The sequence below is a fragment of the Rhineura floridana genome, chromosome 3 (assembly GCF_030035675.1).
Source record: "Rhineura floridana isolate rRhiFlo1 chromosome 3, rRhiFlo1.hap2, whole genome shotgun sequence".
Taxonomy (NCBI): domain Eukaryota; kingdom Metazoa; phylum Chordata; class Lepidosauria; order Squamata; family Rhineuridae; genus Rhineura; species Rhineura floridana.
Genome location: NC_084482.1, coordinates 83,614,274 through 83,632,729, shown reverse-complemented (window position 1 = coordinate 83,632,729; position 18,456 = coordinate 83,614,274). Strand labels below are relative to the sequence as shown.

The 18,456-nt window shown below is 42.0% G+C and overlaps 1 protein-coding gene across 13 annotated transcripts in view; it reads right to left on the bottom strand.

Moving 5' to 3' along the window:
- The window catches only part of LOC133380132 (teneurin-2), a 995,941-nt gene that overhangs the window by 821,738 nt on the left and 155,747 nt on the right, over nt 1–18,456 (bottom strand). Inside the window, exon 1 of one of the 13 annotated variants that reach the window (XM_061616790.1) lies at nt 15,193–15,271. The exons of the other annotated variants lie outside the window; for them this stretch is intronic. The gene's annotated coding sequence lies outside the window, so the exon portion shown is untranslated. Of the gene's footprint in view, nt 1–15,192; nt 15,272–18,456 lie in introns of those variants that run through there. 13 annotated transcript variants of the gene reach the window in all.

Here is an 18,456-nt window from a genome sequence, read left to right as displayed (position 1 = left end):
AATAGGAACTGAACAAGCAGTGACTGACCCCCCCCCCCGAAGTAGGGTTGTGTTGAATAGATTGACAAAAATGTTGCCACAGTTTGCAGCCGCAGTGAAAAATATGGATTTCATGTTAGGAATCACGAAGAAAGGGATTGAAAATAAACCTGTCAATATTATAGTGCTTGTCTATGAATCTATGGGGAAACAACACTTGGAATACTCTATACAGTTTTGGTTATCACACATCAGAAAGAATGGAAGAGAAAGCAGTTTTAAATGGATTTATACCCAAAATCTGGCAGTTCCAACTTGAGCAAATTTTGCCAATATCGGACTGCCTCTTGCATCAACCAGCTACTTATGTCTCAGCTGTTCATGCATTCTGTGATTTTTTTAAGCCTGGCTATGTATCAGAAAGTCAAGACCCATGTGGTACTATAAATTTTCAGCATACGTTCAAGTATTTTTATACAGTTATTTGCATTGTTGTATGTATTTGTTTATATGCTGGTTACTTTAGGAAACATGGAGTGTACATGTGTAAGAATACAATAATGCATTTAACAATGCATGTAATATGTGAGAATTGTTCAGATTTTAGCAGAATAGGAAAATAAATGACTTCCTTCTCGGTGAGATCAAAGAGAAAGATGGGAATGAGAAAAAAAAATCTTTTAGATAAGTTTGACACTGAGATTTTCAGAAAAGTGAAAATTTTACTTACCACAAATTGTTTTTTGTTGACTGGAGAGGAGGACACTCTGTTGACAGGCAGGATACTTTCTAATCTTCTGCCTCCTCTCCTGCAGGAGGAGCCATGCCTCTCACCAGACCAACTGGCACAGCAAGACAACTCCTCAACCCCTATGAAGCAACACAAACGAACCATCCCAAAGACACGGGGAAAAACACCCAAGAACATCTGTAAAAACACTGGACCTAACCAGAACTCCAAAACAGTCCAGCCACAGTCCACTCCACCTCAGTAACAAACTAAATGGAGCAGCATCCACAAAGAAGAGGAAGTAAGGGTCGGACCAAGTGTCCTCCACTCATGTCTCCAAATAGCAATTCCCAGTAAGGAAAAACCCCACTTTTGCCAGACTGAAGTGGAGGACACTCTGTTGACACAGATGCAACGGAGCAATCACTTCCAAGGACAGGTTTCCTTCGCATCATGCCTAAGTGGGAACAAATTTCAATCGGGCTTCAGGCCTGAACATGGGACTGAAACGGCCTTGGCCTTGATATGAGGAGGGCGTGGGATAGGGGCGAATGCACCTTCCTTGTCCTCCTTGATCTCTCAGCGGCTTTCGATACCGTTGACCACGTTATCCTCCTGGACCGCCTGAAGAGGTTAGGCATGGGGGGCACTGTATTGCAGTGGTTCCATTCCTTCCTCTCTGGTAGGTACCAAAGAGTGGCATTGGAGGATGAGGTCTCGGATCCTTGGCCTCTCACTTATGGGGTGCCACAGGGTCCCATCCTCTCCCCGATGCTGTTCAACATCGATATAAAGCCGCTGGGGGCAATCATCAGGAGATTTGGGCTGCAATGTCATCAGTATGTGGATGACACGCAGCTCTATCTCTCATTTAAATCTTCACCGAGGTTGGCTGTAGAAACCCTGTCCAAGTGCCTGGAGTCAGTGAGTGGCTGGATGGGAAGGAATAAGCTGAAGCTGAACCCTGACAAAACCGAGGTACTGTTTGTGGGAGACAAGGGAAGGCTGGGGGATGTGGACCTGGTGCTCAGTGGGGTACAATTGCCCCTGAAAGACCAGGTCCGTAGCCTTGGGTCATTCTTGACTCCCAGCTGACCATGGAGGCTCAAGTCTCGGCTGTGAGCCGGGCGGCACTGTATCAACTCCATCTGATACGGAGGCTGCGCCCCTACCTTCCCAACCATCTGCTCCCACCGGTAGTACATGCCCTGATCACCTCTCGCCTAGACTACTGTAATGTGCTCTACGTGGGGTTACCCTTGAAAATGGTCCGGAAGCTGCAACTGGTACAGAATGCGGCGGCTCGTCTGATTAAAGGCAGCCGCCGGCAAGAACACATCACTCCAGTGCTGAAGTAGTTGCACTGGCTACCGGTTGTTTACCGGGCCCAATTCAAGGTGTTGGTTTTGACCTTTAAAACCCTATACGGTTTTAGCCCAGTCTATCTGAAGGAGCGCCTCCAGCATCGTCAGGGATGCCGCTCAACAAGATCAGCCTCAGAAGACCTTCCCTCGATCCCATGGGTTAAAACAGCTAGACTGGTGAGGACTAGAGAGAGGACTTTTTCAATAGTGGCCCCCACCCTGTGGAACTCTCTCCCAAATGATATCCGCCATGCCCCTTCTATGATAAGCTTCCGCCGGGCCTTGAAGACCTGGCTCTTCAGGCAGGCTTTTGGGGTGGGTTAGGTTTCTTACTGTTATGGTTTTAAATTTTAATGTTTTAATGTATTGTTTTATCTTGTACGTCGCCCAGAGTGGCTGGACAACCAGCCAGATGGGCGACTAATAAATTAAATAAATAATAATAATAATAAAATCCTTTCAGCGCCCTCCTTTCAAACACAGCAATGGAAGAAGAAAACACATCCACTTGATAGTGTTTTGTGAAGGTGTGCACATAGACCAAGGTAGCCATCTTACAGATGTCTACAATAGAAAACCTGCCTAAGCATGCTGTTGAGACTAGTCACTCCCCTCAGCGAATGGTGCAACACAGGAGGCTGCTTACCTAAGGTCTTATAAGCCATCCCAATAGCCTCTCTCAGCAGTAGAAAAGGTGGATACTTAATTGCCACCTGAAGGCCCTGCAAAAGAAACAAACAGGAATTCCGATTTCTGTTTGCAGGACAGGAAGTGGCACAACCTGGACATCCATCATGCCTTGCATTTCTAATTATGGCATGGGACCACAATACCTGATGGAACGCCTCTCCCGATATGAACCTCCCCGCACACTGCACTCCACATCGAAGGCCCTCCTCCGGTTGCCTACTCAGAAAGAAGCCCAGAAGTTGACAACAAGAAAAAGGGCCTTCTCAGTGGTGGCCCCCGAACTATGGAATATTGTTCCTGATGAGATACGCCTGGCGCCAACATTATTATCCTTTCGGCGTCAGATAAAAACCTTCCTCTTCTCCCAGGCATTTTCAGCATTTTAGTAGTATTTAATATGCATTTTAGTGTGTGTTTAATTATGTTTTAATTCTTGATATTTTTAACTTATTTATAAACTGCTTAATATGAGGTTTTAATTGTATGTCAGATGTTTTTTACCTGCTGTAAACCGCCCAGAGAGCTTCGGCTATGGGGTGGTATATAAATTGAATTAATAAATAAATAAAATAAATATAATTGGACAGAACCCAAGAAGTCCAACTCCCATCAACCCCAACCAGCTTAGCCAATGACCAAGGATGATGGGAGTTTTAAACTGACAACATCTGGGGACCCAAGGTTGAAGAATAGTACATTAGAACGTAGAGATGGCCAAAAACATGGATGCCTATAGCAAGAGGCTAGACAAATTCATAGAGAATAAGGCTATCAATGATTGAAAATCATAATGGCTTCATACTATCCCCAGCATTATAGACAGTATGGCTCTGAACACCAGTTGCTAGTTGCATGGGGGCATCTAGCTGCCCACTATGTGAACAGGATGCTGGATGAGTTAGGCCTATTGTCTAATCCATCTTCTCATTTCCTTCTTCTTGTTGTTGTTGTTATGTGCCTTCAAGTCAATTATGACTTATGGCAGCCCTATGAATCAGCAACCTCCAAGAGCATCTGCCACCCTGTTCAGATCTTGTAAATTCAGGTCTGTGGCTTCCTTTATGGAATCAATCCACCTCTTGTTTGGTCTTCCTCTTTTTCTACTCCCTTCTGTTTTTCCCAGCATTATTGTCTTTTCTAATAAATCATGTCTCATTATGTGTCCAAAGTATGACAACCACAGTTTCATCATTTTAGTTTCTAGTGATAGTTCTGGTTTAATTTGTTCTAACACCCAATTATTTGTCTTTTTTGCAGTCCATGGTATCCACAAAGCTCTCCTTCAACACCACATTTCAAATGAGTTGATTTTTCTCTTATCCGCTTTTTTCACTGTCCAACTCTCACACCCATACATAGAGATTGGGAATACCATGGTTTGAATGATTCTAACTTTAGTGTTCAGTGATACACCTTTGCATGTGAGAAGCTTTTCTAGTTATCTCATAGCTGCCCTCCCCAGTCCTAGCCTTCTTCGGATTTCTTGACTATTGTCTTCATTTTGGTTAATGACTGTGCTGAAGTATAATCCTTGACAAGTTCAATGTCTTTGTTATCAACTTTAAAGTTACATAACTCTGCTGTTGTCATTATTTTAGTCTTTTTGACATTCAGCTGTAGTCCTGCTTTTGTGCTTTCCTCTTTAACTATCATCAGCATTCGTTTCAATCATTGCTGGTTTCTGCTAGTAGTATGGAATTGTCTGCATATCTTAAATTATTGATATTTCTCCCTCCAATTTTCACACTTTCTTCATCTTGCTCCAATCCCGCTTTCCGTATGGTATGTTCTGTGTATAGATTAAACAAATAGGGTGATAAAATACACCCGTCTCACACCCTTTCCAATTGGGAACCAATTGGTTTCTCCATATTCTGTCCTTACAGTAGCCTCTTGTCCAGAGTATAGGTTGCGCATCAGGACAATCAGATGCTGTGGCACGCCCATTTCTTTTAAAGCATTCCATAGTTTTTCATAATATTCACAGTCAAAGGCTTTGCTATAATCTATAAAGCACAAGGTGATTTTCTTCTGAAACTCCTTGGTCCGTTCCATTATCCAATGTATGTTTGCGATATGATCTCTGGTACCTCTTCCCTTTCTAAATCCAGCTTGGACGTCTGGCATGTCTCGCTCCATATATGGTAAGAGCCTTTGTTGTAGAATTTTGAGCAGTACTTTACTTGTATGGGATATTAAGGCAATAGATCGATAATTACTGCATTCCCTGGGTTCGCCTTTCTTTGCAATAGGAATACTTCCAGTCTGTGGGCCATTGTTTAGTTTTCTATATTTCTTGACAAATTTTTGTCAAAATTTGGACAGATTCAGTCTCAGTAGCTTGTAGCAACTCTATTGGTATGCCATCTTTTCCTGGTGATTTGTTTCTTCCAAGTATTTTAAGTGCAGCTGTCACCTCATATTCTAAAATTTCTGGTTCTTCATCATACGGTTCCTCCATGAATGAATCTGTCATTTTGGCATCTCTTTTATAGATTTCTTCAGTGTATTGCTTCCATCTTCCTTTTATTTCATCTCGGTCAGTCAGTGTGTTCCCCTATTGATTATTCAATATCCTTACTCGTGGTTTAAATTTCCCTTGCATTTCTCTAATCTTTTGGAATAGGGCTCTTGTCCTCTTCTATTTCAATAACTACTGTAATAGTTCTCTTTGTCCCTACGTACTAGTCGCTGTATTGTTGCATTTAGGGTTCTGACCATGTATCTCCTTTTGCTTTTGCTTTAACTATTTTAAGAGTTTCTTCAGTCATCCATTGAGGTTTTTCTCTCTTTTTAACTAGAGGTATTGTTTTTTTGCATTCTTTCCTGATAATGTCTCTGACATCACGCCATAGTTCTTCTGGTTCTCTAAAGCCTCAAATTTGTTCCTTATTTGATCTTTATGTTCTTCTGGGATGCTATCTAAATTGTATTTTGGCATTATGGTTACTTTCTTCTTCTTTAGCTTTACTCTGATTTTTGATACAACCAGTTCATGCAGTATGCACCTGGTCTTGTTTTTGCAGAAATTATGGAATCTCTCCATCTTCTGCTACCAATTATATAATCAATTTGATTCCTATATTGACCATTTGGTGATGTCCACATGTACAGTCATCTTTTCAGCTGCTCAAAAAAATGTGTTCGCAAGAAACAAATTATTGGCTTCACAGAATTCAGTAAGTCTTTCTCCTGCTTCATTTCTATCTCCTAAGCCCCATTTTCCCACAATTCCTAGTTCTCCTCTGTTCCCTACTTTTGCATTCCAGGCCCCCATGATTATCACAACATCTTGTTTTGGTGTGTGATCAATTTCTTCCTGTATTTCTGCATAAAATCTCTCCAATTCCTCTTCTTCTGCATTTGCCATTGGAGCATAGACTTCGATGATGGTTATGTTAATAGGTTTCCCATTTAATCTCATTGATATCACTCACTCAGACCTTGCGTTGTAGCTCCTAATTGCTTTTGCTACATCACTTCTCACTATTAAAGCAACCCCACTCCTTCTTAATTTCTCATTTCCTGAATAAAATGTTTTGTAGTTGCCTGATTGAAAATGTCCCATTCCCGTCCATTTTAATTCACTCACGCTAAGTATTGTAATGTTGATACGTTCCATTTCTTGCTTGACAATTTCCAACTTTTCCTGGTTCATGCTTCATGCTTCTCACATTCCATGTTCCTATTGCGTATGTCGTACAACTCCAGACTTTCCTTTTGCATCAGTGCGCATCAGCCTCTGGGCTTCCTTTCGGCTTTGACCCAGCTGCGTCACTAGTCACAGCGCTACTTGTCCTTGTCCTTTGTTCTTCCCCAGTAGCTCGGTGAGTGCCTTCTGACCTGGGGGTCTCATCTTCCAGCACTATCTCATGTTGCATTTTGGATACTCTGTTCATAGGGTTTTCACGGTAAGAAGTAGTCAGAGATGGTTTACTATTGACTTCCTATGAGTTTGGATGCATCTTAGTCTGGTGTCTCAGCTTTGACCATTCTGCCTTGGGAGCCCCTGCTAGGAGCCTTGGTCTAGACTCCTGACAGCATTGATCTCAGCTTCTTTAATACTCTCAAACCCCCTCACCACGTTAAGGTGTGCATCCTAGAGGGAGCTCATTTCCTTATAGATCATAAAAGTCACATTCATCATAAATAGTTGCAGTGGCATCAGCTTTTATACTCAGCTGGAGCTCCCAAGACCCAGACTGCCCATGCATCTTTTTATGTCTACATAGGTTTACATCAGAGTACAATTTCAGACTTAGTCCCAAGTGGAAAGGAAGGGTGATTTCTTTTCTGCAATAGGTGGTTGTGCAGTGTGGTGGATCAGAAACATGGCCTCATTCTATCTGGTTGTGCTAGGAATGCTACACTGCTCCAGGGCCAACACAAGCTAGGGTAGACATTGGGTGTGGCTCTGCAGTCACATTCCACCCTAAACGCACCAAAGCAGTAACCATGACCCACTGGAAAGACAGATAAGGAATGCTTTGCCAGCCCTCCCCTCAACAATGGAGGTTTGCAAGCAGAGAAGAAAGATTGCTCTTTCCCTTCTACTCTGCAATCCAGTTCCTAAGTTAGGCTGCTTTCACACATGGGGCTGACTGCGTTAGTTTAACTGATTAAAAAGGAAGGGCTTCTGTCCTGATTTCTACATCCCCTTTCACACTGCAGTGCCTGTTATACTGGCATTTTGCACACCGGTCTTTCACACACACACAGAGCTACAATGAACAAAGCAGAGTTTTTCTCCCCCCCCCCTTCGTTTTAAGGGATTTAGTGTATTTCCCCTGCAACTTTGTTTTCAAGGCTCGTGTGGAGGGTTGGGGGGTGGCAGCGTCTGCTATTGCAGCTGCCGGGAGCTCATAGGGGTGGGTCTCCTTATCCTTAATTTTTATTTTGGGGGCTGCGGGCGGCAGCTCCTTTTAACCCTTGCGGCTGCAACTCAGGGGCAGCTCCTGATCATTTTCTCCCTCTGTTTAAGGTGGCTCCTGCTAATTTCCCCCCTCTGTTTTAAGGTGGCTCTTGCTCATTTTTCCCTTCTATTCCACACTGCATGCTGGGATGCCTGTCACATGAGCAGCTGTAACTAGCGGAAAACTCCCACAATATTCCGTATTCCCAGCCTTGCTAACAGATTATTTGGGTGCTTTCACACTGCACTTTATTCTGTTATTCTGACAATCTATTTCCTGTCAATTTGCGCATAAAATTTGAGCTTTCACAAGACACAACGGGTAGCTCCGGAATTCTGGTGGAATGTAGTACAAGTATAGCGCTAAATTCTGCAATAAATGATACCTGAAAAATTCTGATAGCAAGGCTGGGGACAGGGAAGATCACAGGAGTTTTGCGCTAGCTGCCGCTGCTCACATGACAGGCATCCCAGCATGCAGTGTGTTCCCACCCTTACAAACAGCCATCCCAGCATGCAGTGTGTTCCCGCCCTTACCACCGCCTCTGCTGCTGCACTGCCGCGCCTCTCAGCTGATCGTGACTCTTTCAACCCCCCCACGCACCGAAAGAACTGGCCTCAAACCAAAGGTAGGTGAAGACCTGCTTATCTGGTGTCGCCTGAGGCCGAATGAAGGGGGGGGAGAAAAACTCTGCTCTCTGTTCATTGTAGTGTGGCTGCTTTCACACATGGGGCTAATAGCGCCTCAAAAAGTTACAAAGGAAATACACCAGTGTGAAAGAGTGTTGCGCAAAATGCCGGTATAACAGGTACAGGAGTGTGAAAGGGATTTTTGAAATCCGGAATGAAGCGCTACCTTTTTAATCCGTTAAACTAGCGCTATTAGCCCCATGTGTGAAAGCAGCCTTTGTGGTATCATTTCTCACTGAAATTAGTGCTAAACTTCTGCTACATTCCACCAGAATTCCGGAGCTAGCTTGTATGTCGTGTGAAAGGTCAAATATAATGCAGAAATTAACAGGTAAGAAATTGTCAGAATAACGGAATAAACTGCAGTGTGAAAGCACCCTTAGGGTAGAAACAATCACGGTTCTGCTGGCTCCAGTGCGTCTCCACCTCTCTCTTCTGAAAATCGGGCCACACAACGCTAGTCAAGCCCTGCCCCTTTTTACTGTAAAACCTGGTGGGAGCAGCTTGACTGCACTTTTTAAAAATTCAGCTTTAAAGGGAGTTCACAAGTGATCAGCAGATTAACCCATTCACCCTCCAGGTGTGGCTAACAGAAATGCTTTGCTTTGGTAACTAGTGTGTTCACAGCCTTAGCGTTGGGGAGTGTGAGAAATCTTTCAAATGTGTCGATGCTCTTCACTTTTCCCCCTCCCAAAATTAGAAGGCAATAGCTGTCACAATTCTGCCCATACAAGCCTGGGTCAATAATGGACATGGCTTAGTCTTCCTTTATGAGGTAAGAGGATTACTGCACCTTCTAAACCAACAGATTAAATAAAAGTATGAAGGACTCATCTCATCCCTGGCTTTAGATCAGGGTCTAGGAACCTGTGCCCTTTAAGCCCTCTCGATGTTTTTGAATTCCAATTCCAATTAGTCCCAGCTAGAACGGCTAATGGCAAAGGGTAACAAGTTGTAGCCCAGCAGCATTTGGAAGGCCACTGGGGACCACAGATTCTCCTCCCCTGATCTAAAGCTGACCAAGAGTTAAATTCCAAACATCATAATCAGAGACAAATCACAGTGGTAAAATGTAAATGTAATGCCTTCAAGTTGATCCCGAATTATGGCGACCCTATGAATAGGGTTTTCATGGTAAGTCATAGTGCCATTGCCTTCCTCTGAGGCTGAGAAGCAGTGACTGGCCCAAGGTCATCAAGTGAGTTTTGTGTTTGTGTGGGGATTCGAACCCTGGTCTCCCAGGTCGTAGTCCAACACCTTAACCACCACGCCACAAACATACTCTTCACATTCATCATTTCTCAAACTATGGGCCAGGGACCACACCAGTGAACACACATGGGAATGGGAATTTATTAAGACAGTGAAGAGAGAGCAATTATTTAGCATGCAAAGTTGGAAAGGAGGAATGAAAGAGCAGGGAAGAGAGGAAATGCATTCTGTGGCCAGCGAAATCTAAGAGAGAGCAGGGAGGCAAAAGTGATGGATGAGCTGAGGGACAGGAAAAGTAGAATCTTCTGGGGCTGCTGCTGAATGTTCTGGCCCCTCTGCTACACAAACACACATACACAGAGCCCTCCTTCCTTTCCTGCCTAGTCTCCTCTTGAATCAGGAAGCCTTTCCTTCCTTCTCAGAGGGAAAAGAGCCGGAAGTATTGAAAAAGTATTAAAAGTATTAAAAAGAGAGATAAAAAGTTAGTACTTTTAAAAAGTAATAATAATTAGTTGAGAATAGAGAGGAAATGGATAAGAGGGAAGCTGGTACAAGGGGAGAAAGTGAATATAAAAGGAGAAGGGATGAAAGAAACCAGCAGTTTGAGTGTGGGAATAGGGTACAAGTAACGCGTGAAAGAACAAGGGGAAAAGAAATGACAGGAGATAAATAAAAATACATTGAAAGGAATGCGGGTAGGAAAAAAATAAAATCCCTTCTCCAGTTAGAGCCTTTGAATCAGCAAATTCTGCCTAATATGAGGAGGCTAGGGGATGGAACTCAAGACAGTGCTAAGTCTCTCATTCCATCATTGCAAGGATTTCTCCATGCACAACAAAATGTTCTCCCCCTCTCTTCCCCGTGTACCCCCTAAATCTGTTCTAGGGGTTCCCCCAACCCTCTGTAACAGATTTTGGGAGGATGTGGGATGTGCACAGAGGGAGAGGTCCCATTGCACAGATGGAAATCCTTGTGCTGATGGGATGCAGTAGCTGAATACTGGCCTGAGTCATAATGTTTCCAGAACCAATGTATCTAATGGGCCTGAAGAAGGCTTAATCTATGAAACTTCCTGGCTAATACTGTAGCAATTTCCAAAGATAGATTAGAAATCAATACAAAATCATGTCAAAAATTATGTTAGTAATTGCCAGCAAATTATACCAATTTCTGTCTACATCTTACACCATGTTGCTGGCTCTGTCCATGCACCACTCCTTTGGCACTGTGGTGGGCTTCAGTAATTTTCAGCCCTGTAATATGGGCCCTGGGGATAGCAACTTTGAGAACCCCTGCTCTAATTTAACCCGCTGGGTTAGTATGTGCCATAGCACTCTTATGTGATATAGGAAGACCAAAGGTTCTCAACCCTCTTTAGATGCTGATGCCAACAAAGGGGAAATGGTCCATTGACATGGGTTGCACATACAGTGCCTTTGATATGAAGTTGGTTTAATCGGGATCAGTTATCCCACCATCCTGATGTTGCTCCTGATACCCAGCCTTGTCTCCTTCATGCCTGGGATACTCGTAGCTCCATTTGGACACTGGAGCAGGACCTGGACACACACCCCTTCTTGCTGGAATCATGGTTTAAGGAAACTCTAGGACTGCCCCAGTATAACAATGGCCAGCCCATACCATATCTCCCTCAGCTATGTTTACATTAGGCCAGGCTGAAGGCATTGTGGAGCTGTTTATTGTGTTTTGAAATTTTATATTTGTGATTTCTCTGAATGACTGCTAGTTATATTTAATATGAATTTGAACTGAATGGATTGAATTAATAGACTAAGCTTGCACAACATATTATGAATCTTTTCTTGGTTGCCTATTTGAAAGCAACAAGATATAGCAAGCTGTGAAATTCTGGAAGATTACAGCAGGCTTTCAGGAGTTTTAGAAAGCATAGGAGGTGTTATAATCAGTCTGAAAAATATTACATAAACAAAACTGACTACATATGAGAAAGAAAAGTATGTGTGTAAGATAAGCCCAAAATGCATGCTGTAATGGAACTATACTCCCCAACAGTCATTATTTAAAAGGAACCTTCTCACTTTCATTTTCTTTATCTGGTTTTGTTCAAAAACAAATCTTTTTCTGTGGAAAAGAGGAACCACTTGGAGCTCAGGAATGTTTGCATATATATAGTACCTTACCCTTTTCCTGCTTATTCCTGCTTACACCTTTTCCTTCTTATTGCCACCAATCTGATAACTGATCCTCTTTCCAGATTCATATACTAAAGCACAGGGAACTGACAAACATTGTTATAAGAAGAGATGGTTGCCTCAAGGGACCAATGTTGGGACACTTTCAGTGCCAGGCAATAAGACGGTTACATCACTGAATAGGAATTGTCCATCCCTTTAAATACGTTAACTTCCCTTCCAGAGTCTGCATATCATTAGATGATGCTTCTTATCTTTGTCAGTTATTTGAATCTTGAGACATTTGTGAAAAAAACAATGGATGTACCCTTTGGGTTATATCCAATGCAACATGCAGTAAGGTCCACTCAGACAAAGGGACGCCCCTTTCCTGTTCTCTTCCCACATGCCTTCAAAATCTTTTTCATAGGATTTTCCAACCATCTGGAGCAGATTTTGAGAGTGCACAGGGGACTGCAGGGAAGAGGAGGGGAAGGTTTCATTGCACAAACAGAAATCTAATGTGCTAGTGGGACAGCAGTATTGGATTAGACCAGTGGTTCCCAACCTGGGGGCCATGACCCCTAGAGGGGCCGCAAAGTAATCCGGAGGGGGCTGCAAACAGTAAAGAAATGAATTGTTTTTTTTTTTTAAAAAAAAGCCTTCACTCCCAGGATACTGCGCCCCAATGCCGTTGCAGAACACACACACCCTTGATCCAAACCAGAGGGGAGGACTTTTGCTGAAGCGCCAGAGCATTTTTCAGGCATGCTGAGGACAGGCACCTGCGTGTAAAACACATGGCAGACACTAAAGGAGGCTGAGGGTGGAGCTAACAGGAAGAAGACATACTATCACTGACTCCAGACCCCTCACACTGCCACGGCTGACGATGCCCTTACTCAGAACGAGAGGAGAGGGCTTTTTGTGAAGCAAAAACATGCAAGACTGCAAGGAAAGGCTGCTTTCCCCTTTCCTTCCTGGCAGCCAGGGCTCCTGAGTCACTGTCATTTCCTTTTAAAAGTTATTATTTGCGAGGCTGCCCAGATCTCGCCTTCGGCCCAGACAGACCCAAGGAACAGTGAGGAAGATCAAGGACTTGTGTGCCCAACATCTCTGAGGCTAAATGTGTATGCCAGCATTACCTTTCTTTCACCTACACTCCACCCCCCATCTCTCTCTCCAAGATGCTGAGGCTGTTGAGGGCTTCCCCCCTCCGACATGTCCAAATGCATGCACGCCTGCAGATGCTTGCAGGAGGGGCAGGTGTGCTTTTGTGTGTGTGCGCGCTGATCTGTCTTCTGCTCCACTCTCATTTCCCAAGTGAGTAAGGAGTATTTGGAGATGTGATTTTGCCATGCACCATTTTTTCAATTAACAGAGGCTAGAATTACAATTAGCATGGGGGGTCATAAAATTTTTTGAGCTTAAAAAGGGGGTCCAGTACTCATAAAGGTTGGGAACCACTGGATTAAACCATTTATGTTTTCAACATAGAAGGCAAAATTTATTATGTATGATTAATTGGAATAAGTAAGACTACAGACAGTTGCAACCAAGGCTGCAATCTAACCCCACTTAACTTGGGAGTAAGCCCCACTGAATTCAATGTGATTTACTTCCCATTAAGCACGTTCAGGATTGTACTGTTAAGCAGGGCTGTGGAGTCGGAGTTGGAGTCGTGGAGTTGGAAGCAGTTTTGGGTGGAGTCGGAGTCAGAGTCTGAGTCGGTAGAAATGTACCGACTCCGACTTCAAAATAAATTTTGATTGACAATTTTTTTAAAATATAAATTCAAAATGTCAAAGAAGCTTTCCATGAAGTCAGCTGTAGTTGAGCATTTCACCATAACTCAAGATGGAAAACATTTTGTGTGTCAGTGTATGACACAGGACCCAGATGAAGACAAATGCTATGATGCCAAGATCAGCGCGTATTCAGGCAGCGATAAAAATGCTCCTACGAGAGCTTCCAATTTAAAAAGACATTTACAGCCCTTTCCAGGGCTGTGGAGTTGGAAGCAATTTTGGGTGGAGTCGGAGTCGGACAGTAGAAAAATAGAGGAGTCGGAGTCGAAGGTTTGGCGTACTGACTCCACAGCCCTGCTGTTAAGTCCCATTGCAACGTGCGTCCAGAATGTCATAGAATTCAGTTTTTTTGTTTATTGTTTTATTTTAGAACAAGCTAAGGCATCCTTTGGAAGCAGAATTATTTAGGAAAACAATGATTATAAAATCCTTTCTCATTTACATCTTCTGAAAACTTATTTGTTGGGTTTATGAGGGTATGGTTGATACATCAAACACATTGCAAGGATATATAAATACACACCAGTTTAGCAATCCAAGAAAAATACTCCCAGTCCCCATCAACTAATTTCTGTAGAATCTGACAGGTGTACATTAGTACAAGTACCAAACTTTTTAGTTACTCTCCAAACACACATTTTTTTTCTTTTTCATATATACAGTTATTTGATAATTGATTATAGAAATCTAAATTGCATTTGCTCAATGGACAACATGGGAAAGCATATATTCCACACCCCCAATAACTAATTCATAAATGTATGTGCTGCTGGGTATTTACTTCTGGTAACATCTAATTTAATACATTTCAGCCTCTTCCCTTTTGTCCACATACTCAATTGCCAATAATTACTGTTCTCTCTCTCTCTCTCTCTCTCTCTCTCTCTCTCTCTCATACCTCCCCCCCCCCACACACAAAGTCTGCCAAACAATTCCCTCTTGTCCCAATACCAGAGCTAAACTTCAAACAAACCAACAGGGCATCTGTAAACTTCCTTGCAACTACCTTGTCCCAGAGGAATGAGCATGTCACTTTAACAACTGTAGTCCCTTCCAAGTTAACTGTAGGTCGGCATACCCCACTCTGATCTCTAAATCAACTTGTCTGTTTGGAAGACAGTTCTGCCTACCAAATTCACAGCTGCCAAGTAATTTCTATGCAACGTTAATATTTAAATCTTTCTTCTGAATATTTTATCACCTACATTCATAATTTCCAACTGCAGAAAAAATAGTGGTTTATTAGATGAGCTTTCATCAAGTAATATGACAAGATGCTTGCATAAGTGTTGCCTTAATTTGTTGTGAACATGGCCATTTCAATTGTGTGTGCACATGTACATGGTATATATAATATCACATCTTAATAAAGATCATTTACCAAGGCAAATTTACAGACATTCACTAGTGTTATGTAAATCTTACTAGATTTGCAAAGTTTTGTGCAAATGATCAATGTTCTACATCAATGTCATCAGACCATATATTTAACCATCCTTGTGTACAATTTGCTATATTCCAAACTAGCAATATAAAAATCCATAAGAATGTTATATATGAAGTCTACTTTCAGTCACTATTACGCTCTTCCTGTTGCATCTGAAGTCTTTAGTTCAGCAGGGACATCTCGAATCAGATTGAAATTTGCTATTACCTGTAAAGCATGAACAATGTGTTTCTGGGTCAGTGCCATACACGGAACCATTCTCTAGAGCAGATATCTGTAGGGAAGCTTCTTGGCAAGCACTAAACTTGTAAGCGGAATACAGGACTACAGAGATTCTGGCCAGAGCAACAGAACTCCCCTTTCTAAAAATAACAAACACATCTAACTACAACAGCCAAATACCTGGTATGCAATGTGAATAACAAACAGAGTAAGGAGACATGGTCCACTCCTGCCACTGAAATGGTAGCTGTTGTTTTCAAAGATTAAGATTAGTACTTTTTGCTGAACTTCCAACTTCTGTGCATGTGGCTTCTGAGATCAAGAGTGCAGCTTAGAAATGGCAAGACATACGAAGGCCTGCCCAAATATTTTCCATATTTGTCTAGGACAGTATCTGTGCCTCAGACAAAGGCTGCCTATATAACATGCAAAAAAACTGGATGGTGCTGATGATGAAGATGAAGAATTGGCTGTGATGACATTCCTTTACGTTGGTAATGAGGAGTGCAAAGCACTTTGCACTCTAACTAGAAGGTTCAAAGGATTAAGAAAGAAATTTGGGCCTGTGTAATTCTTCTATGGGTTTCAAATTTTTAGAGAATTAGCAAGCATGTTTTCTAATCTTTGCAACACCCTTTGAGAAACTAAGGGCACTATGATGAATTTTCTGTCTTTGGCCAGATTAACTAGCTGCTTCTGATATCCAAGTACAAACTCTGTATGTTTGTATGGCATGAGATATAGAGACATAAGTGCTCATATGTATAAATTGTGACTTTTTCACATGCAGGCAGTAGTGCAGTGGCAATGAAAAAGTGCAGGGTCCCTTCATAATAGTCACTGCCACACCCCCTCCCATCCTTTTTTTCCCTGCTGGGTTGAGGATTAGATCCTTGTTAATGCTTTCTTCACAACAACAAACGCCCCTAGGATCCAATAAGCATGAAAGGGGGGAGTGTTAGCTATTGAGAAGAGTCTTCTCAGTAGCTGACTCACCTCTTTTCTTACTGATTGGCTCCAATCAGCAGAGAAGGCCAAGGAAACATGTTAGAAGACTCTTCTTATTATTTATTATTTATTATTATTTCGACTTATATACCGCCCTTAGCAAAAGTAGCTCTCAGGGTGGTGAACAAACAAAGTAAAATACAATATATCATAATAAAAACCACAAAAACATATACAAACAAACAAAAAGCACAATAAAAATGAAATACAGCACAAATTAAAGAAAATACAGATTAAAAGATTAGAAAGGTTAAGAAGATTAAAAGATTAAAATGCCTGGGAGCATAAAAAGGTCTTTACCTGGCGCCGAAAAGATAGGAGTGTAGGCGCCAGGCGTACCTCTTTGGGGAGGCTGTTCCACAACTCAGGGGCCACCACAGAAAAGGCCCTAGATCTGGTAACCACCCTCCGGGCTTCCCGATGGGTTGGTACCCGGAGGAGGGCCTTAGATTCTGAACGAAGTGAACGGGTAGGTTCGTAGCGAGAGAGGCGTTCCACAAGGTATTGAGGTCCCACGCCGTGTAAGGCTTTATAGGTCAAAACCAGCACCTTGAATCTTGCCCGGAAGCAAATAGGAAGCCAGTGCAGACACGCCAGAATAGGTGTTATATGCGAAGACCGACTGGTCCTCGTCAATAGTCTGGCAGCCGCGTTCTGAACCAGCTGAAGCTTCCGAACTGTCTTCAAGGGCAGCCCTACGTAGAGCGCATTACAGTAATCTAATCTTGGTGGCTAACACACTCCCCCTTCATGCTGATTGGCTCATAAGATGCTGGAGACATAGGGACTCTGTTGGGACCCTGCTCCCAAAAAATAACAACCCCTTGAGACCCCAGATGACTACACCCCAGCAAGCAGGGTACTCAGTCATATTTTATTACGTTTGTACAGTTCTATAAGGTTACACCAGATAACATTAACTCCATGATCCTACCATATGGAATAAATTCCAATCTAACTAAAAAAGAAGATACAGTAATATAAACAACACAGTTGTGCTGTCTCATTTTGCTGCAGTAACACAAAACTCTGAACATGGGAAGAAATGATCACTCACTACCCACTTACCCTAAACTTCTCAGTACAACAGGCAGGAAGCAAGTCAACCTACACTGATCCCTATTAGCTGTGTGAACAAATAGAAAACAGTGAGAGTCAATACACACTGCACTTGAAGCTATGAAATCCAATCTCCTAAATAAAACAGTATTTGATTTATAAAGCAATACAGCTATACTCTCTTTTGTACTAGCTAACATTTAAAATATTATTCCAATTAAAATTGCCAGCTCTTAAAAAAAACTTTCAAATACTACATATTCTTAGAAAATTAAGATGTTCTCAAAATCACCTATTTTAAGCACTCTTCTTTGTCAGCATAAAATATTTTTGAAGTTTTCTTTAAGCACAAGCAACAAAAGAAGGATAGAACCATTTACAGGAAGAAGGTTCACATATGTCTGCAGTAGTTTTAAAAGAAGCAAGACAAAGATAGAAACAAATAAAAGAAAACACAAGGAAAAACAAAGTGATGAAATCCCAAATGAGCTTCTATCTAGTGTTTGGATTGGTGCATATACAGAAAAGAATGACTGTGAGGCTGTTTCTTTCTCCCTGGGGAGGAACTGTCATTTCCATCACTAGAAACGATACTTTAAGCAAGTGTAATGTCTGTAGGGTTTCCCCCCCCTTTTCTTTCTAATGTACAGTACACACTGTACTTTAGGACACAAACAAACTTAGAGAAGACTCCGGTCTCATTCTCAGTGTTGCAATCAAGCATGCATTATTTTGTTAACAATTTATTGATAGTCTCTTCATTTTTCTAATTCAAAGTAAGGATCTTTCACAATAATCACACCTTCTAATTGAAACTTGTTCAAAAATATTAAGATTATATATTTCCTAATTTCACTCAGTTGGCTTGCATTAGTAAAGATAAATTATTGCTGCTGCAAAACAAATTGCACCCTAATGCAACCTTATTAAGGCTCAGTCTATAAAACACCCCTTAAATGTATGTGGCTGTCAGCAACAATGACTCATGAATATGCAGATATTCACTTTTAATAAATTTTCCTTGGAGACCCCATAACATGAAATGAACTTCAGATAAGTGAGAAGTATTGTTTTCTGCAGTGCTAGAGAAAAAGCAACCTATTGCTGTTCTGCTTTGAAACAGCAGGTAAAATAAGGTCAAATATGCTGGAATTAGCAACAGAAAGAATTTTTCTAAGCCAT